At 35.8% G+C, this 24328-nt stretch overlaps 1 protein-coding gene across 2 annotated transcripts in view; it reads right to left on the reverse strand.

The window, feature by feature from the left end:
* Window positions 1-24328, reverse strand: part of NKAIN3 (Na+/K+ transporting ATPase interacting 3) — a 750305-nt gene that overhangs the window by 172465 nt on the left and 553512 nt on the right. The gene's annotated exons all lie outside the window — the stretch shown is intronic.

A 24328-nucleotide genomic window follows, 5' to 3' on the forward strand; every position in this document is an offset into this window, starting at 1 on the left:
TGGAAGCTCTCTGCATGGGAGTTAGGGAGGTAAATTAATAATCCTGGGCGTAGAGCATAGAGGACCCTGTTGCACCACAGTCTCTGCACAGGAAGGGTTAGGCAGCTCAGGCTCCTGATCGAGCTGTCCGAGTGCCCGGGCTTGGAGTGGAGAGGGCCCTGCTGCTCAGTGGAAGTTTTATGCTTAATTTCTGACAGGTTTTCAGAAATAAAAAACTACTTTTATAAAATATATGCATGCACTTTCATAGTTGCACCATGCTGTTAGAATAAACATATATTCAAAAATCAGAAAAATGATAATAGAGATAATATAAAGCAAAAGGAATTAATTTAACTTTAGAAAAATTTAAGGCAATTTATGTTAATTGGTCCCTTATAATGTGCAGGAGTCTATATTAAGTATGTTCACATGTATTATCTTATTATTCAGTCCCTTGGTTAATGCTATTTACCTTTTATATCAACTCTTGAGTTTACTATTACAACTCAGATTTAATCCTAGTACACTTCTGCATATTGAGTATAAAGGGAAAAGTCTGGGTTTTTGTTTCTTAGTGGGAGAAAACGGTCATAATTAAATATGAATCATAGATACTGTATAAGTGGCTACCAAAAAGTCTATAGAGAATGTTGTGCCAATGACTTTTTGCCCTGGTAAAAAATGAAAACAAAACCAGAAAATACTGGTTCCTGAAAATGTACCTAGAAACTTTCTGTGTTCTGTCATGACTCTTAGATCCCTTTCATTTCTGCCTCTCAGAGACTACTTTGAGCTCCTTGAGCTTGAAATATATATATCTACAATAGGATTCTGGCTTCTCCTTTGATGCATGCTTTTGCTTTTTTAGTAACTAGAACACAGTGGTTATTTCTTCAATTTGTTCATTTCCCACTTTATTTCAAAGTTAATTTGAAACAGATGTGGCAATTATTTTTTTCCTTCTCTCTCTTTCTCTCTTTGATTCTGGGATGAAAGTGAAAAGAATAACTTAAAGCAGTCTAGTTTAGGCACTAATATCTCTAATGAATTATAAAGTTTGTATTCACGTAGAGAAAGAGAGGTGGTTATAGTTTTTAAATGGATTTCCTTTGAAATAGATCTGTCTGTCTATCTATCTATCTATCTATCTATCTATCTATCTATCTATCTATCATCTATCTTAACAAACAACAAAAAAAATTTAGCCTTCCTAATCTTGCCTTCATGCTATCATTCTTATTTAATTTGTCAAAAATCATAAAATCACAGGACTTAAATATCCTATTAATATAATGTGTCTGTTTATGTCATACCTATTTTTGGCAATATACCTGATCTTATTATCTCTTACTTTTCATGCACATTTAGAATTTATCCTTTGCTGGGCTCTATTTTGTCTCATAGAACAAGCCCACTTCAGGGGCCTCTCTACCTGGTTTGCTTATGGTAATTTTTTCTTCACTAGTTTCTTTACCTTTTGTGGTATTGACATGTGACATCATCCTGGGGTCCAGATGCTTCCAGTTACTCTTTTCAGTGTGACTGAAATGCAGATGGTCAAACATTATGATGCAGAAGAACCATGTGGAAAGCTTGTTAAAACTCTGAGTTTCTGGATCCCCAATGCAAGAGATTCTGATGCATTCAGTTTGGCATTTTTCACAACACTTCAGATCACTCCGATTCAGGTTGCTGAGGTTGACACACTAAAAAACCTCTGCATTAAGGCAATAACTCATGACTCTGAAGCCTACTTTTTCTTGAAGAACTTTAAGTTCTGTATTATCTATTACTATAAAACAAACACATATATTATTATATTATCTATCAACCAAATTGACTATTTCTATATAATAAACCTCCAAACCCAGTGATTTATTTTGATCGTGAATCTGAAATTTAGAAAGTGCTTGATGGGATGTCTCATCTCCATCCTTGCAGTGTCAGCAGGGGTGGTTTGACTGGAGCTAGATAGTTACTTCCAACAGGCTCACTCACTCACATCTCTGGCAAGTTGGTACTGGCTGCTGGCTGGGAGGTCAGCCAGGAGTCTTAGTTTCTTTCTCATGAGATTATCTATGGAGCTGCTTGGCTGGCCTTTCCCACAGCATGGTGACTGAGTTCCAAGAGTAAGTGGGCCATGTGAAAGTAGAAGCTTCTAGAATCTTAAGATCTGGCTCCCCAGATGGACATAGTAACATTTCTTCTGTCAAAGCATTTGTCAAAGCAATCAAGAGCCCTAACAGATTCAAAGAGTGGGTGTAGACTCCTCCTGTTTCAATGGGAGAAGCGTCAAAAAATGTTTAGCTAGTTTATTATAGTAACCTCATTATTTCAGATTATGATCATCTCTAAAAGGGAACTTAGAGGTAATATAGTCTACTGGTTCTTAAATTAATGTGAGTAATGAACCATGTGATTGAAAAGAGAAAGCATTCAAATTCGATTATTTTTTAATTCTTTTTTTGTATATTGTCATACAATAAAATTGATTTTTTGGCATGTGTTTTACAGTTCTATGAATTTTAATATGTGTATAGATTTGTATAGCTGTATTACAACTAGGCTCAAGACAGTTTTGTCACCTCAAAGAACTGTCTCAGGCAATCTTTTATAATTATATTCTTATTCCACCTATAACCTCTGGCAAACACTGATTAATTTTATTTAACAATAGTTTTATCTTTTCTAGAATGTCAAAAAAAAAGTGGAGCAACAAAATATGTTGTCTTTTTAGACTGACTCCTTACAATGTTATTGCATATATCAATGGATAGCAATAGTTTTTTAATTTTTTTTTTTAACTACTGAATAGTATTGCATTTTGTAAACATACCTGTTGGCTTTTCTCTTCAACTGATGGAGGACATCTAGATGGTTTCTAGCTCCCAGCTGTCACAAATAAAGCTGCTATGAACATTCATGTGCAGAACTTCATTTTATTTTATTCCATGTTTTAACATTTTATACTTATGATCAATGTTCTAAAATGTGCATAATACATTGGTGTAGCTCATAAATGTAAATATAAATGTTTATAATTTACATATAAGCCATGTTTGAGTACTTATTAACTTAATGCTTCTTAATGTTAATATTTAGAAATTGTATTGCCAATGGTTGAAGCTGGGTGATGGATACATGGAGCTTAATTATATTGTATTTTCTACTCTTATTTGTTTTAAAATTTACACAGTATAATTTTTTTTTAAGTTTGTAGACCTCTATCTAGTGTACCATAATCACGTGATAGGGAGTTGAGGATAATAATGGACTTGGGAGCAGGTGTCAGAGAAACACACAGGTCTTCTGCCTCTTGCCCATGTGTCATGCTGCCAGCCAGATGATTTAGGTGAAATAATAAATTACATAAAAATTTCAAGTTAACTATGTGTATTCTTCACATTTTAGCATTTGCTCTCCACATATTTGGAAGAATTGATGGATAATTTTTAAAAACCACATTATAAGACCACATCAAGGTAACACTGCTCATGTTTAACCTGTAAGACTCTTTTTCCCCCAGCATAGTTGACATATAAACTGCAGAGAAGGCAAATTGCTAGGCTTGCAAGAAACGGAAGTGAGGACTTCCATTTCTTTGCCTGGTGTGTACAGAGATCCTGTGTTCTCTTAGCCTTTTGTTACTAATGCCAGCTAACAGGAAAGCACTGTATAAAGACTTTAGCATGGGTACAACTCTACAACATTGATGCAAAGCAATTTACTTTGTCAGAAACCATCACATGCCAAGTTCCTATCTCTTTATTGATACCAGCCTTTTGGTTTGGGCTGGGAAATTGTTTATTTACTATTTACTGTCACTTATTTATCTATTATTTACCTTTGTAAAATGAAAATTAAACTACCTAGATCAGCTTAATTTGGCTAAAACCTGCCAAATAACAGAGTAATTTCCTTTCCACACTCTTAGACCTTGATAGCCTGTTCTGAGAAAAGAAAAAGACTTTGAGACTAGGTATATAAAGTTGTATTTAAACCAGCAAAGGATCCCAGATTTGAAACAAATGACTATAGTTCATTACAATTCAGCATGTCTCAGCTATTTAAGTTCTTACACTTCCTCTGTTTTCCTAGCTACAGTACAAGGAGAACATTGTATTTCCAATAAATAATGTATAATTAATTAGCATTTCCAAAAGCATAGTACCCTTCACATGTAATTGTCTTCTCCCTACCCAAACAGCAGGTACTAATGAGATCAGGTTTTTGTCTTGGAGCAATCAGTGACTGTTATTTGGTAATTATGGAGCGTTTAGGGAATGGCACTCAATTTCTCTAGGTTCATCCATTTGAAATCAGCCTTGTTACTATGGAATGGATAGAAATATTTTACATGGGAAATCTTATTTAACAAAGTTAGAGAAGAGAGACTGTTGCTCCAAGGAAATTTTAATATGTACTGCCTAAGAGAATGTAATAATTCTGAATTAAATAGAATATAGAAGTCAGTAGAGATGATGATCACATTTTTAAGGAGGGCCTGATCTGCCATCGTAATAAATGCATAAAGCCTTACTCAAGCAAATTTAAATAAATAAAGTTCATTTTCTTGTACTAAGTTTTTAAGAATACACATACACACACACACACCCCCCACTTGTTACTCTTATGGTAATAATTATTTTATTTATGCCTTTATGGCCTCAAATAGCCTTCATGGTATTTTCAATGATCTATTGTTCTTTTAAGTTAGGAAATGATGCTAAGGTAACATAGGTCGTTAAAGTGCAATATCTCTTTAGGCAATTTCCAACATGTTTATCAGAGATGAGCAGAGGAGAGTGTAGAGTACATGACTTGATGATTAGGGCAGGAGGAGGCCTGAGTCAGGAGCAAGTATTATAATATTAGAGTGAGGCACTTGTTATAACTCGCCTTCAGGGATGCTATTGATATGGCATGTAAAATATGTTTGTCAGTTTTCATGGCATGGCTGCTGCTGTGCCCTTCATTCCCTCACTCCAGACCTCTCTGTGACTAGTGGGACTGCCTGAAGCTGACCAGCAGTCAGGAGTCATGAGTCAGAGGGCAGGACCACTCTGCCCTCTGTAGCAGCACCACAGACAGGCCAAGCTCTGTCACCCCATATTTACAATACAATTTCTAAGCCTGGCTGCACTGAGGATTATCTGGGGAGCCTCTCACAGGTAGCTGTTTAGACCACATTTCATACATGATCAGTGCAGATCTCCAGAGACTGGGACTCAGGAATATTTGAAAATATCTCTGGGTAATTCTGATTATCAGTCAGGTTTAGGAACCATTGTTTCACTCAGTAGGTTTGGCTGGTTTACATACAGCTGTGCATAAAGATGACAAACACACACACATGCACAGACACAAATTGTCATAGCCATTTAAGCCAGTAGTTTATCTAAACTAGTGAATTTTGTCTCATTATAGCACCTGGACATTTTTGGACACAGACTATAAAGATTAGAGAGAACAAAAACATTTTCAGTATCTCCATAGTAGCTCAATTGGACATACACAATTTATTATGGATTTGCTCCAACCATTTGTTGAAACTACAACAAAAGATACTTTTGATCTTCACCTAAATATGTCTAGTAAAACAGAATAGTCCATGGGAGTTATAAATAAGATCACTCAGCTTGATAAAGTTTGTCTCTTACTTTGGTGAAAAAAGTCCACTTTCTAACACATACTTCAAAGTTTCCTTAAGTTTTTTTAAGACTAAACCTGTGAATGGTTTCATTCATTGGAGATGATAGTGTAAGGCAATGGGTGGGGTCCATGGACTTGGTCCTAGCTTAAGTCTTTGCTTTCTTTGCTGAAAGACCTCAAGAGAATCACATTTTCCTTTCTTGCCTGCCCCACTCCCTTGCATTTGAGATGCTTGGTCAAGATCATCTCTAGGTACTTTTTGGGTTCTACATTCTGTGATATGACAATCTTCACTTAAGTATAATGTAGACCCTGTCCTGCTGCTTTTGCCATTTAATACAGTGACATAACACCTCCAGGAGAAGGTAAATGGCATGTGGCATCAGAGGCTAACTGTAGTGCAGTAGAGAACAGAAGTTGCTCAGATCATAAGGTGGGTTACAGAGTGGTAGTTATAGAGCTTGGGGTAGAGTTAGGACTGGTCAGAGCCATATAGAAGAGGCTCTAAATAGGTGAAAAAGAGTGGAGAGGACAATCAGGCCAAGTAGAAAGCATGGAAATTGCAATATACATGTGTTAGGCTCATGCTTCTCCCATGAAGACTGACTAAATTTCCCCAGGAAGTCAAACATTTCTTCCTCTGCATTTCCAAAGTATGTTGTGTCTATCATTGTTAGAGCACTCACCACTATTTGTGTGTGTGTGTGTGTGTGTGTGTGTGTGTTGAAGAGGGGGTATTTTTTCCCCTTAGACTGCAGAATCACTTTACATTCAAATTTATGTTGCCAAGACCCAGCAGATATCTTGCATCCAGTAGGTTGGGTACCTACTAAGTATCTGTTACATTAATGGATAGGAGAAACAATGAGAATACTGCAGAGGCAGGGGTAGTGTAGTAGGTGTTGTGGCATGCCACTCAAATACCCCATATGGGACCAAGTACTCATTCTCTCAGCTATTGAGAATATTGGTGGTTGATAATTTACTGCTCAGTCACTTTCATGGAATTACTCTCCACTGAAGAAAGCTGTCTGACCCAATGTCATGTCCTCTATCCTGGAAGAGTCCATATCCAATGGCTGGTCAATGCAGGGGTATAAAATCTCAATCTCCTTCCCTCAAAGTGAACAATTTTGAAGGGATATCACAGCTTAAGTGTTCCTATGGAATTGCCTGATGTCTTTGTTAAGACAGTTCTCCCCTCTGCTTAATCCTACTTTCTGTACCTCCTCCAGGTGTTCGTTCATGCAAGGGCATATGCCATTAAATTTCTTGTATGAAACTTTCCACCAGCGAGCTTGTTTCTCATGGAATCCAGTCTAAGACAACTGGTGTGGGAGTTTGATTTTAGATACTATAGAGAATAAGGTTGGAATGACACTGTCTTGAGCCCAAATGACTCTTTTCTGAGAATTAGAAGGTCTTGCCCTTAGCCATCTGTCTGAAAATTATTGCCCTAAATATACAGATCTCCAGCGATTATAAGGGTGGAGGTACTCCCACACTTGAGCTGTATAACACAAAGTGGCTTCCTTGAAGTGGAAAGGTAGACTTGTGCCAGATTATGAAGGGCTTTCTTAATCAGTCTGTTTTAATCTTCTCAAACAACATTCTTCTTTTTGTTGGAATCTGAGTGCCTTAGTAAGTTGCTAGGTTTTAAAACTAATTACACAAAAAATTCATTTTATAAATACTGTGTTTGAATTTGCTATCAGTCTTCAGCTCCACAGCATCATTGAACTATATCCTGTGAGTTTTTCTGTTCAATGTTACAGGCAATTTATCTGTATTAAACATTATGATATCAAGGAAGAAACAACTATGGCTTTCCTTGCTTTTGTATATAGTCATCTGCTGCATAATGACATATTGGTCAATAATGGGCTGAATATGTAAAAGTGGTACCATAAGAGTATAATGGAGCTGAAAAATTCCTATTGCCTAGTGACATTGCAGCTGTCATAACATTGTAGTATAATTACTTATTGTTTTAACATTGTCGTGTAGCCTAAGTATAGTGTTTATGGTCTTCAGTAGTGTATCGTAATCTCCCAGGCCTTCACATTCTCTCACCACTCACCCACTGACTCACCCAGAGCAACTTCCAGTCCCGCATGCTCCATTCATGCTAAGTGCTCTGTACAGATGTACCATTTTAAATCTTTTACACTATCTGCATTTCTACTGTATCTGTTCTGTGTTTAGAAATGTACATAATTACTATTGTGTTACAATTGCCTACAGTAACATGCTGTACAGGTTTGTAGTATAGGAACAATAGGCTATGCCATACAACCTAAGTGTGTAGTAGGCTATGCCATCTGGATGTGTGCAGGACACTCTGTGATGTTCACACAAAGACAAAATTGCCTAAGGATGCAATTATCAGGATGTTTCCTTGTTATTAAGTGATGCAAGACTGCATTTATTCACTGGCAAACACCTTCAGCAAAAGGAAGTGCCCTAAAGACTGCTTCTAGGACTCCTCAAGGTACATATTATAGTCCAGGCTGGATATTTAGCCCAAGAATGACAAGTATAATATAACATCAGTGACCTCCCACAGCAGTGCAGAAAATGAGAAAGAGTTGAAAATTATGTTCCAAACTGGGTTCAAACATAAGTGTTCCTTGTATTGTCCTTACTTAGATCCTCCTAGATTAGTCAATTTAGGTATTTAGGTATTTTGGGATACTTTCATTCTAATACTTAAGAAACCACGCAAAATCAGCATGTATGTTATGTACATGCAGACTGTTAAGGTAAAATGCTTTAAAATTGATTAGTATATAATTTACCTCATATTAATGTTCTTATTTAAACACTCTTCTTAAATTAAAGATTTCATCTGCTTTCAATTTTTGTATTTTTATCAATAGAATTTTCCTTTTGATGCCTTTTACTCAGACTCCTTCAAAGATTCTCTTCCATCCTAGTGAGAGGAAATAAATTATGCCCTAGCATCAGGAAGATAAAATCAGCAATAGAACAATCGCTATAGATCAGTTAGTGCCTTTTCCTTTTGACAATATGCTTCATTTTGATAACGGAAGGATTTTGCCACCTTGATCAACCCAATTTAAACTTCACACTGGGTTGTAAACCAGTAATGAGAAAATGAATCTTCAAATTTGTATCCCGGAGGGATTCTTTTTTCCAGCCCTAATCTGTGGCTTTGCTCATCACCCTCTATAATGGCTTTTCCGTAGCAAGGCTATAGGAACATTGCATCGAAAAGTACAGCTTCTGGGGAGTCCCTTTTCTAATGTTCAGCAAATAAAAATTCATTATTTTCCCAGTTTTACATTTTTAATAATTTAGTGTCATTTAGTAAAACTCACACTCATGAATACCTTCCCAGGGAACACCCACCTGTCGGGTACAGGAGCCCAAAAAGGTCATTTTAGATAGCTTGTATGTCATATTTTATGATATCAACTAATGCTTAAGTTTCTTTGCTAAAGATGTAGATCAGGACACATAGGTATGTGTCATCCACTTTCAGTATATGATTTAGAAATTGATGATCACTTTTAAAATAATGACACAATTCAAAAAAAGAAGCAGAATTATCTTCCAAATTCTGTTTCTTGCTCAAAGAGTTCCCCTCATTACGCATGAAATCACCTATAACACTAATGGAAAGCACCAGCCAGTATTCAATGGCTCTTTCTCCTTCTGAAAAGAAATATCACAACCTTAAAGAAAAGTTTCCCAGAGACTTTTGTTAAGGATAGAAAAGCTATTTAAGTGTTTGAGTGTAAAAACTGAACTTTGGTATGGAGACAAGACCTCTGTCTTCATATAGTGAAAGAGGAAACAGACAAATAAGCAAAGGATAAAATAAAATCCACCATTGTGTTTCTATTTTAATAATGTAAAATTTTGCCACAGATTCTCACATTTGTCAGGGAGATATTTGAGAATTGACTTTGCAGAAACAAAATAAAAGGAAACATTTACTGTCAATAAAGAAGGGAAAGACATGATACCAGAGAATAATTGGTATCATTCTTACCTCAACTGTCATTTTATAAAAACCAAGAGCTAAAACTCTGTAGCTCATTGTTATAAGATACAAAAGCTTTGAATTCTGCAACTGTCTCACAATAAAATGTAATCAGCATTAATTAAAATTCTCCTGCTTGTAATTATGTCCATGATAGGATTGGGAGAATATAAACTACCAGGAAGCAAATAGTACAAAGATAATTAAACAAAAATAAAGGCCTTGTAGACTCAGATTGCTTCAAATTACTTAGCTAAATATGCACGTTCATGTTTATGTTTGTTTACTTAGAGTTTCTTCTTCATGGATTCTTACAGCTCCCTAATATGGTATTCTAACATAATCAAGCATTTCTTCATTTCACTTACTCCAAGAAGCTTTTCTGAAATTATCCCAGACAACATTTTACTATGGTTCTCCTCATCTCTGCCCATTACTCTTTCAACCTACAAGTTCTTTCACATGTTTGTCGGTTCACCAGAGTTTTGCCTTCAGTCTTCTCATTCTACAATAAACAATATATTTTGCTTCAGCGAAGGACAGCTAACCTCCAGCCCTGAGCTCTGCGTGGTTGTCCTGTATAGCTTCATGATTAACATGTCTAATACTGGGCTCATTACGTCCTCCCTCCCCAAACCTACTCTAAGTACCATATTCCCACACTTCATTAATGATGTTACCGTCAAGTAATTTGTTCCTCTTCTTCCCACCTCTTACAGTGAGCCTCCAAATCTTAACTGAATCTGTCTCAGACGAAGCATTTACTTTCATTCTCAATGCCATAATGTAGTTTAGCCCTCATTGTCTATTGTTTATACTATTAAAAAAGTTCCTCATTGATGCCCCGATGGCAGCTCATTCTCCCTTTATTCCATAGTCCATATCACTACCTGAGATACATTCAAAATAAACACAGCTCTGTTATTCTTTCATTGCAAATCTGCATTGGTTCTCTCTTGCCTATAGGGATTAAACAGTAAAATTCTTTGTGAAGAACTTGTTAGTTAGGACATACTATTAGCCATGTGGTTCCCAACTATGTTTCAGCTTCATATCCTCACCATCCCCACCTTGGTTCACAGACTACCCTTGGCTCCAGTCAACATTTCAACATTTTCCTAACATTAGCTTTTTGTTAAAAAAATACTGTTTTCCTTGCCTGGAGTGATTTTTCTTTTCTTCCTTCACCCAGCATCCCTAGCTCCAAACATTTTATATTTTGTTTATTTTTAAAAAGCAAAATGTATTTACTGAGACTATTTGAAGTTTTTTAAAAAAAAATATTGTGCAGTCTTTTGGGTAGAAGGTTTTAAAATCTTATCAGCTTATTCTCAGAGTCAAAAGTGTGGGTTTACAATGTCAAAGCTGATAAAATCACTCACACACGGAATGGTAAAGAAGGTAGACTGATCTTTTTTTTCCCCAGTAATTTCTCTGCAAAAAATTTTATCTTCATCCAATGCACAGAGGAAACACAAATAACTTCAATAAATTCTTTTTAATTCCTGATGCCATGGCTGGTACCTAACTGGAATACAGGAGACTATGACAGAGAAGAAAATATTACTACAATGACTGAAAAAATTAATCAATGCTATCTGTGACTCACAATAGATTAAAATAAAGATTAGATGCGAAATAATCTGAAGTTGCTAGGTAAAATGTTGATGATTGTGGGATAAATTTTACTTTTTATTATGGGAATTTCCAAACATAGAATTAGCATAGGGAGAACAATGTTAATGAATTTCCATTCACCTATACACCAAGTTCAAGATTTAGTCACTTTTTATTCATCATATGTCATCTATCCTCCACAATGTTGTTTTTCTAGAGCATTTTATGGCAAGTCCCAGTGATCATATCATTTTATTTGTGAATACTTCAGTTTGTAACTCTGACATAAAGGATATAAGCTAAATAACAATACTGTTATTGTACCTAAAAAAAATAACAATTATATATATACATAAATATAACAATAATTCTGTAACTCCCAGTGTTATTAACAATATTATATCTTTAGGCATGTCATCACTATTACTCAGTATTAACAATAATTTCTTACTATCCATCCAGTTTGTTTTCAAATTTCTTTGATTATACCATGAATGTCTTTTTGCAGTTGTTTCATTCAAATGATGACTATAATTTGGTTGACTTCTTTCTTAAGTATCTTTTAATCTGTAGCAATCACCCCAACACCTTTTTTATTCACATCATTCATTTGTAAGAAATTAGGTCAGTTATCCCATAAAGTTCCTCACATTCTGAAAAATCCCTACTTACCCTTTGGGATCTAGCCTGTATGTACTCTGGGATGCTATAACTGAGTCACAAAGACAAATGTTCCCTCTTCTGTGTTCCTGCAGCACTTACTTCATATAATTATCAGGTTATTTTGCAGCTGCTTACATGTTTTTTCCTTTGCAATAGATTAGAAGAACCTTGGATAAAGGAATTCTATCTTATCCATCTTTGATATTCCAGGGCTTAATGTAGTGCTTGACACATAATTGGTACTTCAAAAGAATTTGCTATGTGAACAAATAAATGAACAAACAAGACACAAAGCAGATCACAGTGGGAAAGAAAAGTTGACATAGAAATATGATTACTAGGAAAGGAGATAAAGTAAAATTTAATTAGTGCTTTCCATGCATCATGTATAGGGCTAAATGACTTTATATGGCATATCATTTGTTTTTCCTCAGAACTGCCTACTTCTTGAATGAAAAATAATAAAAACAATCTGATATTTGTGTAACTATATAACCTTGGTTTTTAAACTTCTTATTTTGAAACAACTGCAATTTCACAGAAAGTTGCAAACATAATACATTGATCCTGGAAACACTTCATTTAGCTTTCCCGTCTGCAACATCATATATAACTGTTGTAAATATCAAAAAAGGAATTGACATCAGTACAATACTATTAATTATTATGGACCACATGCAGTTTTCTCCAGCTTTTACATTAACTAACTGTGTTTGTGTGTGTATGTATATCTAGGCAATTTGATAAAGCTCTATCATAAAGTCACATAGATAAAATGAATATTAGTTCTAGTTCAGGTTTGTTTCAAGCAGTGCCATTCACATTCTAATATACTTCTTTTACTTCAAATATACAGCAATAAAATATTAAAAGAGGCCATGCAGAAAGGCATTGATGGGTTTAAAAGATGAGTTATATATGCAGTCAAAAACAGGAAAAAAACACAAAAATGATAAATGAAAATGAAGCCTCAGACCTGCTGGACCCTGGTTTGTGAGCCAGCAGTGACTGTGAAAGTTTTAATCTTTAGAGATAAATGTGGATAGTGCTTGCCACAAAAAACACTAAGGACAGGCTCAGTGAAGCCCGGAACTGAGGAGAAGGCACTCTTCTTATGTGGAAAAGGGGAGAATGGCTTTGTTTTTGCTACCTGAAATTGTGACTTCGCAAGATGCTCTCAGAGGATCTGGGGGAATAGAACAAGCATTCATCCCCACAGAACTGAACCAACATGCTGTTGACTGGGTGACTGGTTTGTGATAACCACAATATCAGAGGGGGAGAGTGCTGAAAAATCACTGTAAGATCTGGTTCTTAGCTGAAAGCCTAGAGTCAGGGAAGGTGGGTAGAGCCTGGAAGCTGCCAAAAATGCCAGACCAGAAGAAGGTGAATCTAGGAGGAAAAAGAGGGAAAAACTAAAACTTCCCACTCAAAATAAATTTAACAGCTAAAATTTGAAAATATATGGAAAGTTCACAATATGAAGCTCTCTTACTAAGAAAATCAGCAAAATCAACAACTGGAACACACATTTATTTCAACTTTTAAAAAATGATGGTTGTGACAAGAACTTTAAACTGTACACATTTAATTGGTCATCAAGATGGCTGACTAGAGGCATGCAGCACTCACCTCCTCCACAAAAAAAGACCAAAACAACAAATAGATAACTACACATCAAATAGTACGTCTAAGGGAGAACACTGGAGTTGAGCAAAGAAGTGACAAAGACCCTCTGAGGCACAGAAACTCAGCACAGAGAGGGAAGCAAAGCACCTGGCTGGGAGATTGGCTTGGAGTCGAAAGGGGCTCCCCATTGTGAGGAGAAGGTAATCAGGAGATCCCCAGAAGTCTATATTCCCATCATGGATGCCTGCAACCCTACCTACAGAAAAGTCCCAAAACTCTTGCAGGTCCTGAGCCCAGACTAGGGAGCTGCCCGGAAGCCGTGTGACTACATCTCTCCAGAGAGGAAATTCTGTGGAATTTCTGACACAGTTACTACTGCATGGTGCCATTTTGAGAGTGGAGTCACCACCAGAATGCATCCTGCCCTGGGGCTCATTAGTCCCTGCATCTCCACATAATTTTTGAAGTCCTGCTGACATTCTCCCACGTCCACTCTGAGGGCTGAAGTGTCTTGATACCAGCTGGACTCAATGGTACAGTGCTGACCCCAGCACCAAGCCCACATAGCACTCTACACCCTGATAGCACAAGTGATCCAGCATAGTGGGGAGGCTTCCCTCAGGGCAGAAGGGGCTAATGTATGTACTTCCCAGAACCAAGAGCTGCCATGGCCAAACTCCCTCCAGAGGTGGAACTGCCAATGTATATACCTCCCAGTAGCCTGAGAACCAACCCTCCTGGGGACAACTGTTGCCACAAGGCAGAGTTGCTGCATACTTATGTACTCCCCAAGAACCTAGGAACCAGCACACCTCAGCAAAGCCATACCACAGCCTTCACAAACAATCACAGCCTAGGCCATGGAGGTAATTGTATACACCACTGACATGGATTACAGCTGAACAAATCATACAAAGCCTACACTACTGCACCTACCCAGAACCAATGCCAAAGCACCATACCCAACCAACATCATAGGACACATCTAAAGGAAAAAGTATTTTTCTGAGAAAGTTACTTCATAAAATTAGAAGAAGTGACTGTTCCACCAGATGCACGAATGTCAATATAGGGACATAAGAAATATAGAAAAGCAAGGAAACATGGCACTCTCAAAGGAACACAATAACTCTTTAGTAATAGAAAAGGAAATCTATGAAATTCCTGAAAGGGAATTCAAAATGACAGTCTTAAGGAAATTCAGTGAGATACAAGAGTACAGAGAGATAATTCAACAAAATCTTGAAAACTATGACCTCAATGAAAAATTCAACAAAGAGACAGCTATAAAACAGAATCAAACAGAAATATTGAAATATTGGAACAGAAGATTCAATGAGTGAGATAAGAATGCAATTGAAGACTTCAACAATAGACTAGATCAAGCAGGATAAAGAATTTATGAATTTAAAGACAGGTCTTTTGAAATAACCAAATTGTTTCTATTTAAAAAGAAACAGAACATTAAAAGAATGAAAAAAGCCTATGAGACATACAGAACATAATTAAGTGAAAGAATGTTTGACTTATGAAAATTTGAGAAGAGGTTGGGGAAAGACCTTAAAAACCCATATAGCAAGATAATAGCTGTAAACTTCCCAAGTCTTGGGAGAGGTATGAATATCCATATATAGGAAGCTAAAAGATTCTTAAACAGATTCAATCCAAAGAAGTTCTCTCAGAGACACAATATAGTCAAACTCTCAAAAGTTAAAGACAAAAAAAAAAAAATCTAAAAACAGCAAGAGATAAACATTAAGTCACATGTAGGGGAGTCCTTATTAGACTAACAACAGATTTCTCAGCAGAAACCTTACAGACCTGGACAGAATGAGATGATGTATTCAGAGCACTAAAAGAAAAAACTGTCAGACAAGAATATTATACACAGCAAGGCTACTTTTAAGAAATAAAGCCTTCTCCAGACAAATAAAGACTGAAGGAACTCATCACCACTAGACTGGCCCTGCAATAAATGCTTAAAGGAGTCCTACATCTGGAAGCAAAAAGACATTGTCTACTGTCATGAAAACATGCCCAATTACAAAGTTTACTGATAGATAAAATACATGAAGTAAGAAAAAGGAATAAAATGTTATCACTATGAGAAGCACCAAATCACAAACACAAACACTAAGAGCAGAAGAAAGGAACAAAGAATATATAAAACAACCAAGAAACTACCAACAAAGTAATAGAAGGAAGTCCTCATCTATTAAAAACAACTGTGAATGTAAATGGATTAAATTCCCTAATGAAAATATATAGACTGGCCAAATGGATTAAGAAAAAAAAAATTGACTCAGCTATATGCTGCCTACAAGAAGTTCACTGACCAATAAAGACACACATAGACTTAAAGTGAAAGCAGTCTACAGGTACAATGTAATACCATCACCAAAATACCAATGACTTTTTCATAGAAATTAAAAAAACTTAAAATTTGTATAGAATCACAAAAGATTCTGAACAGCTGAAAAAATCCTGAGTGCCAGGACAAAATTGTAGGCATTATATTAACTGAGTTCAAGATATACCACAAAGTTGTAATAACCAAAATCACACCATACTGGTATAAAAACACATAGACCAGTGGAAAAGAATAGGAAACCCAGAAATGAATAAATCCTTGTATTTACATCCAACTGATTTTCGAAAAAGGTGCCAAGAACATTTAATGGGAAAGGACACACACTCTTTAATAAATGGTGCCAGGAAAATTGGATATCATTGTGGAGAAGAATGAGGACTTAGGCCTTCACTTAATAAACAAAACACTTAGTAAAGGTACTACTTTAGCGACAAGAAAAATGAACCTGGAGGAAAGGTACATGTTACAAGAAAATATGACAAACACAGAAACTGATAAGATCTGTCAATAATTTTAATGAACTATTGATTTTATTTAAAAGATCAATGAAAATTAGTGTATGTGTTTAAAGCAGGTAAAACAAAACTCTAAGAAACAGTAACATGAGGCAGTCAAAGTGTGACATCTTATCATTCAGGGAGGAAAATAGCTATTGAATAAATTTAGTCTTCATTAAGAAATGTATATTTCTCTAGAAATCTAAAAATTGAGTCTAGTAAAAAGCATACCGATTGGAAAGGAAGAAATAAAATCGTTTCCATTTGCAGATGACATAATTGTCTATATAAAAAATTCTAAGAATTGTAAAAACCCTCCTAGAACTAATAAGTGAGTGAAGCAACATTACAGAATAATATGCACAAAATCATATATTAATAATGAACTTATATTGCTATATATTAATAATGAACATATGAAAACTAAAATTTGAAAACACAACATTTTTACAATCACTCCAAATAAAGTCAAACACTTAGGTATAAATTTAGCAAAACATGCACAGACTCTTTATGCTGTAAATTATAAAACGTCAATGAAAGAAAGAAAAGTTCTAAATAGTAAAGAGACATACATACATGCCATTGGAAGACTCAGGAAAGTAAAGATGTCATTTCTCCCCAGACTGATCTATAGATTTGATGCAATTTTTAACAAGATTCCAGCAAGGATTTTGTAGACATAAATAAGCTTCTCCAAAACATATATGAAAATGCACAGCCCCTAAAATATGTAAAACAGTCCTGAAAAAATAAAGTGGAAAGAATTATTCAACCCAGCTCTATAGTTGTAGTTCAACGAGTGTGGTACTGATGAAAAGATTGATACTTAGAAGAGTGGAACAGAAAGGGGAATCCAGAAATAGATTCACACAACTGTACCCAGTTGATTATTGACGAAGGTGCATAAGCGATTCAATGTAGAAAAACAATCCTTTCACAAATTGTGTGGGAACTATTAGATATCCATAGGTCAATAAAGCTTGACCTAAATTTACTTATTCAAAAATTTACTCGACATGAATCGTGCACTTAAATGTAAAGTGTAAAACTATAAAACCTTTAGAAAAAAAAAAAAAAACCACTGGAAAAAGTATTTGGTGTCTATAGCTAGGCAAATACTTCTTAGACTTGACATGCAGTGCATGATCCATGAAAGGAAAAATGCTTTGAGAAAGACAATTAAGAGGATGAAGAGAGAAGCAACAGACTTTGAGAAAATATTTACAAGCCACATATTCAACAAATAACTTGTATCTAGAAAATATAAAGAACTGTCAAAATTCAACAGTAAGAAAAGCAAAAAAAAAAAAAAAATCTAAATATAAAATTGGCAAAAGACACAAACAGACATTTTACTGAAGAGGATATGCCGATGGCAAATAAGCACACAAAACATTATTCTCCATTGTTAGCCATCAGGGTATTTCAAAAAAATTTAAAACCGCCATCAGGGTAATGCGAATTAAAACCACAAATGATATATTACTATATACTTATGAGAATGGTTAAAATAAAGAAATAATGACAATAATGAAAAATGCTGGTCAAGATGCACAGAAACCAGATCACCCATATATTGCTGGCAGGAATGTACAATGGTGCATCTACTCTGGAAAACAGCTTAGCAAGTTATTTTAAAACTAAACATGCAAATGCCATCGTATCCAGAAATTATACTTTTGAGCATTTATCACAGAGAAATGAAAACTTCTTTCACATAAAAACCTTTACATAAATGGTCATAACAGCTTTATTTGTAATGACCCAAAACTGTAAACAACATAGATGTCCTTTCACAGTCAATTGTTTAAATAAGCTGTGGTACAGCCATATCAAGGAATACTGCTAGTACAGTAATAAAAAGGAATGACTGATATATAGAATCACTTGGATGACTTTACAGGAAATTATGCTGCAAGAAAAAAGCCAATCTTAAATGTTCACATACTGTATGAGTCCATTTACAAGAATGTTGTCATCTCAACATTCCTGAGACGACAGCATACAACAACAGAGAACAGAGTAGGGATTGTCAGAGATCAAGGATGGGGGTGGGAAGCAAAGGAGGAAGGGGATATAGTTATAAAAGAGCCACAGAAGGGATCTGTGTGCTGATGAAATTGTTCAGTATGTTAGCTGTAGCAGCACCAATATCCTGGTTGTAATTATGTACTATAGTTCGGCAAGATATAGTTATCATTGGGGAAAACAGGGTAAAAGTACACAAGCTATTCCTTTATAATTGCCTACAGCTGTATGTGAATCCACTTATATTTTTAAAAGTTTAATTTAAAGATTAGGAAGAAATTAAAAGTAATCTTTAATAGAAGAAAATATTGGTACATTTTTCAAGTGAGTGGCAAATACATACATACATGCAAGCATACGTACATTAAGTCCAAGAAGATTTAAATCACTATCCGTTTAACAGAAGTCAGGAAAAGAGAAGAAAGAAAGCCAAAAAAAAAAAAAAATCCCTTTCTACCTACATGCTTACAGTCATACGTACATAATATGGTAAACAAAACATAAAAAGATCAAAATTTGTCCAATAAATGGAAACGTATTTAGCTCACCTATTAAAAGAGATACCTAGTTTGACTTTTACATTTTACAAATGAAAAAACTGAAGCCCATGGAGTCCAAATGACTTGTGGGTGTCCTCAAAGCAAATGAGATCAAGGGTCCAGGCTGAAACCCAGACCTTCTCATTCCCATGCTTGCACGCCGTAAATAAAAAAAAACTTTTTTACCCGAGAAATGACCTACTCCTCCAAGTATATCCCCTTAGATTTGCTGGCATGCCTTGTGATATCCTCAAATCATAAAAGAAGTGGAATGTGCCTGAAAACTGAATTACATTTTTCTCCAGAGTAAAGGCTCTTCTGTATTTCAAAGGTCATTTATTTTTCAATTTTGCCATTTTTCAGTTTCTCAACATGCGGCTGAGGAAACTACCCAGAATCTAAAACTCATGAATATGATTACGCAAGCAAGCGGCTGAGTTCCCGACTCTCAGGCTTTGAAGCAGAGCGGCTTGCCCGGTCCTCAGGGGGCATGTTGGGGGTTCAGGGTCTGACTTCCACCTTGAACCCTGTGAGGAAGATTTCCTTATAAACTATGTGATTTTTAAATGAGAGTGAACAGTGCCTCTGATCTTAATTATAATTATTCTATCTCCTTTCACTGTCATAAAAATAAGAGAGGGGATGAAAATACATAATATTGATGCTAGAGACAACTCTGCTGTATTCACAATTAGAAGACCTAGGTTACCTCTGGCAAATGCCATTTCTCAGCCGTGTGATCAAAAGTAAATTATTTGACCACCCTGGGCTTCAGTTTCTTCATCTGCAAAGTGTAGAGATATTAAAACAATTTCCTAAGATTGTGAGAATAAATGGGATAAATTTATGAAAATCCCTGGCTTTCAATATGCATTCTATACACACACACACACACACACACACACATATAATTCAATGGAATTTATTTTGGTAAGACAAATGCAGTAATAGTGTAACCACTTAACAACCTATACAATTATTTTCCTATGAATCTGTGAGTCAAGTATTTTCTTCATACACACATGCTTTTGGGAATGCTTACCAAACTAAAGTGATTGATAACATCGGACAACAATAGACACCAGATGATGATGCACTGAAGAAAATAGTGTTGGACTAGAATAACTATTGAGTCGAACTACTATTATAAAATGAGACTGAAATAAAGACATTCGGAGCAACAAAAAGTTACTAAAGAGTTCACAAGTTTTTGGTGAAACTACTACTACAGCATGTTCTTCAGGTATAGGAAAATAGAACCCAAAGTGGTATGTTAGAAGAAATAGTTTTCAAAGACTGATAAGCACATGGGCACATCAAAGTAATCAGCTGCTATAAAAATATTCATTAAGTTGTGCTCTGATAAATAAGGGCGACTTAAAAACTAGACAAAATTAACATGAAAAATGGGTGAGGGATGATTACTATAAAATGTTTATTGTGTTCAAAAAGAAGATAAAATTTTAAATTAGTTTAATTTTTTTAAATCAAGTATATGTCTTTTTTAAAATTTGAAAATAATTTTCTTTTTAATTAATAACTATTCCAGTATTCACTCTAAAACATAGAGCATATTTTTAACATAATTACAATCTCATTCTTATACCTTAAGTAAACAATAAATCATTTTTATAAAATTGATAAAATTGTATGTATTTATCACATACAACATGAGTTTTGAAGTATATATATATAGACCTATATATACTATATATATCGACCTATATATATAGAGACCTATATATATAGACATATATATACACACACACATAGGCATATGTCAAAGATTGGTGAATAGTTCAGAATGTTTCCTTTCACCCACGACGCTTTTCACCTTGATCTCAGGCTTCTGGCTTGCAGAAATGAGATAATAAATTGTTCTTGTTTAAGCCAATCAGTTTGTGGGCATTTTGTTTTTTACAGCAGCCCTAGCACGCTAATACACATAGCAATTAAGAATTTGGAAGGAGGAAGAGTACCAAAACGTTGAAAGGAAAGGAGATATCAAGGAGATATGTATATATATGTCTATATGCATATATATAGATAGACCATCCTGGCCAACATGGTGAAACCCCATCTCTACCAAACATACAAACATTAGCTGAGTGTGGTGGCACACACTTGTAGCCCCAGCTACTCGGGAGGCTGAGGCAGGAGAACTTCTTTTTTTTTTTTTTTTTTTTTTTTGAGACGGAGTCTGGCTCTGTCGCCCAGGCTGGAGTGCAGTGGCCGGATCTCAGCTCACTGCAAGCTCCGCCTCCCGGGTTTAGGCCATTCTCCTGCCTCAGCCTCCCAAGTAGCTGGGACTACAGGTGCCTGCCACCTCGCCCGGCTAGTTTTTTGTATTTTTTAGTAGAGACGGGGTTTCACTGGGTTAGCCAGGATAGTCTCCATCTCCTGACCTCGTGATCTGCCCGTCTCGGCCTCCCAAAGTGCTGGGATTACAGGCTTGAGCCACTGCGCCCGGCCTCAGGAGAACTTCTTGAACCAGGAAGCAGAGATTGCAGTGAGCCGAGATCAAGCCACTGCACTCCAGCCTGGTGACGGAGTGAGACTCCATCTCAACAAAAAAAAAAAAAAAAAAAAAAAAAAAAAAAAAAAAAAAAAGAAAAGAGTAACTATTGAAAGATGAGAAAGAGATATATAATCTTTAACTAGCAGAAAGAATATGAAGAGAGTAGGGAAGAAGGTTGATCAGTCCCACAAAAAGTAAGAAACGAGAAGACTGATAACAAGGGAAAAATATAGTAAATAGACACACAAAAATTTTAAAAACTTAAAATCTACATGTAATTCCATATATATTAATAAGATAAGCACCTGAGGGGAAGGACACACCCCAACTTGAGGGGGAATGGAGAAAACAAGATGCAAGGGTGCTTTAATGGTATCAGTCAAGTTTACTAAAACATACCTGAAACAAAAATGACAAATGTTAACATTTGCTCAATTTGGATACAAGAGTATATGTTGTATTTTCTATTCACTTGAAATATATTATAATAAATATCCATTAATTCTAAATCTTTGCAAATGCAGATGCGCACAAATTAACAAAAAGAAAATCTACCCTTTGTAGTAAAAGATTTAATAAACTAAATACTTGATGTATAAAGTTGTGAACGAATAATATATGTTTTAGGAAATATTCTAGCTATGATTTTGGGCAGGGTCATCAGTGGACCATGTTGTTCATCACTACCTTTCATCATGCACTATCCTTTCTGCACTACAGAGGACAGGTGCACTACATTAGTCCCCTGCTTGGTCTCATGTAGACAACTGGAAATAAGCAAGACATGTCTCTGGTGATTTTGTTTTTAAAGAAAAACATGGCTTTACTGAAATTCTCCATAGTGAATTTATAGGAGAGAAAATCCCTGGAAGGTACAGGCTGTATGGCTGCAGATCTACATGATGATTTTAGTTCTGTGTACTGGGAATTCCTCCTTTTAGAAATAGATCTGAGGTTAGAGCATAAAATTCAATACTAGAAGGGAATTCCATCACAGCAGATAAGTGGCAGAGTGGTAGACTTGGTCTTTGGTCTTACTCCAGAGTCCTAGAATACTTTGTATCACGAACAATGCCTAGCAGAGGGTCTCGCATGAACCGCTCCCCCTCCGTGAGTAATAATTGGCAGAATCAACTACTGACATATACAAAATTATAATCACGTTGCATATGCAGTATCATCAATTTAATGTTTTATTTATTTGTTTGTTTGTTTATTATTTATTTCAATAGGTTTTTGGGGAGCAGATAGTGTTTGGTTACATGAATAAGTTCTTTAGTGGTGATTTATGAGATTTTGGTGCATCCATCACCCAAACAGTATAAACTACCCAATTTCTAGTCTTTTATCCCTCACCCACCTCCCAGTCTTTCCCCCAAGTCCCCCAATTCCATTGTATCATTCTTTTGACTTGAGTCCTCATATCTTAGCTCCAACTCATGAGTGAGAACATATGATATTTGATTTTCCATTCCCGAGTTACTTCACTTAGAATAAGTGCCTCCAATTCCACTCAGGTTGCTATGAATGCCATTATTTTGTTCCTTTTTATGGCTGACTAGTATTGCATGCTATGTATATGTCACATTTTCTCTCTATCCACTCATTGGTGAATTGATGGGCATTTGGGCTGGTTCCATAGTTTTGCAACTGCAAATTGTGCAAGTATCTTTTTTATATAATGACTTATTTTTCTGTGGGTAGATACCGAGCTGTGGGATTGTTGGATCAAATGGTAGATCTACTTTTAGTTATTTAAGGAATCTCCACACTGGTTTTCATAGTGGTTGTACTAGCTTACATTCCCACCAACAGTGTAAAAGTGTTCCCTTTTCGCTGTATCCACATCAACATTTACTATGTTTTGATTTTTTGATTATGTCCATTCTTGCGGGAGTAAGGGGGTATCACATTGTGGTTTTGATTTACATTTCCCTGATAATTAGTGATGTTGAGCATTTTTCCATATGCTTGTTGGCCATTTGTATATCTTCTTTTGAGAATGATCTATTCATGCCCTTAGCCTACTTTTTGATGCGATTGTTTTTTTTTCTTGTTGATTTGAGTTCTTTGTAGATTGTAGATGTTAGTACTTTGTCAGATGTATAAATTGTGAAGATTTTCTTCCACTTTGTGGGTTGTCTGTTAACTCTGCTGATTATTTCTTTAAGTAGGAAATATGCTCTAAACATGATGAAATTATTTTGGACAGACTGGTTCCTAGTTTATGCATCCCTCCTCACCACATTCATATTCTCTAGATCTCCACATACAATTCCAGTCCATTTCCAGTACCAACATCAATTTAAACTTCATAAGGACAACTTTTAACCAGCTCTGATTCCAACCTCAAAGCAGGCCCTCATGTGCTATTGGATCTTCAACCCCCTTTGATGGACACCTTGGTCCTGTGAGTCCCCATCTGGTCACTGCCTTGACTCTAGGTCAGGGGCCTATTTCTTCCAAAGGCACTAGAGTCCAGGTCTTCCATCCCAATCAGTGGTTAGGACACTGCCTCTGGTAGCAATGTTTTCTTGATATCTCCTTTCCTTTCAACATTTTTGGTACTCTTCCTCCTTCCAAATTCTTAATTGCTATGTGTATTAGTGTGCTAGGGCTGCTGTTAAAAAAAAAAAAGGCCCACAAACGGATTGGCTTAACAACAACAATTTATTATCTCAGTTCTACAAGCCAGAAGTCTGAGATCAAGGTGAAAAGCGTCGTGGGTGAAAGGAAGCATTTTGAACTATTCACCAATCTTTGAACTATTAGGCATAATTATACTTTCATTTTTACTTTCTAACAGTGGAGCTGCAATTA

This window comes from Mandrillus leucophaeus, unplaced genomic scaffold (genome assembly GCF_000951045.1).
Source record: "Mandrillus leucophaeus isolate KB7577 unplaced genomic scaffold, Mleu.le_1.0 Scaffold236, whole genome shotgun sequence".
Lineage (NCBI taxonomy): Eukaryota > Metazoa > Chordata > Mammalia > Primates > Cercopithecidae > Mandrillus > Mandrillus leucophaeus.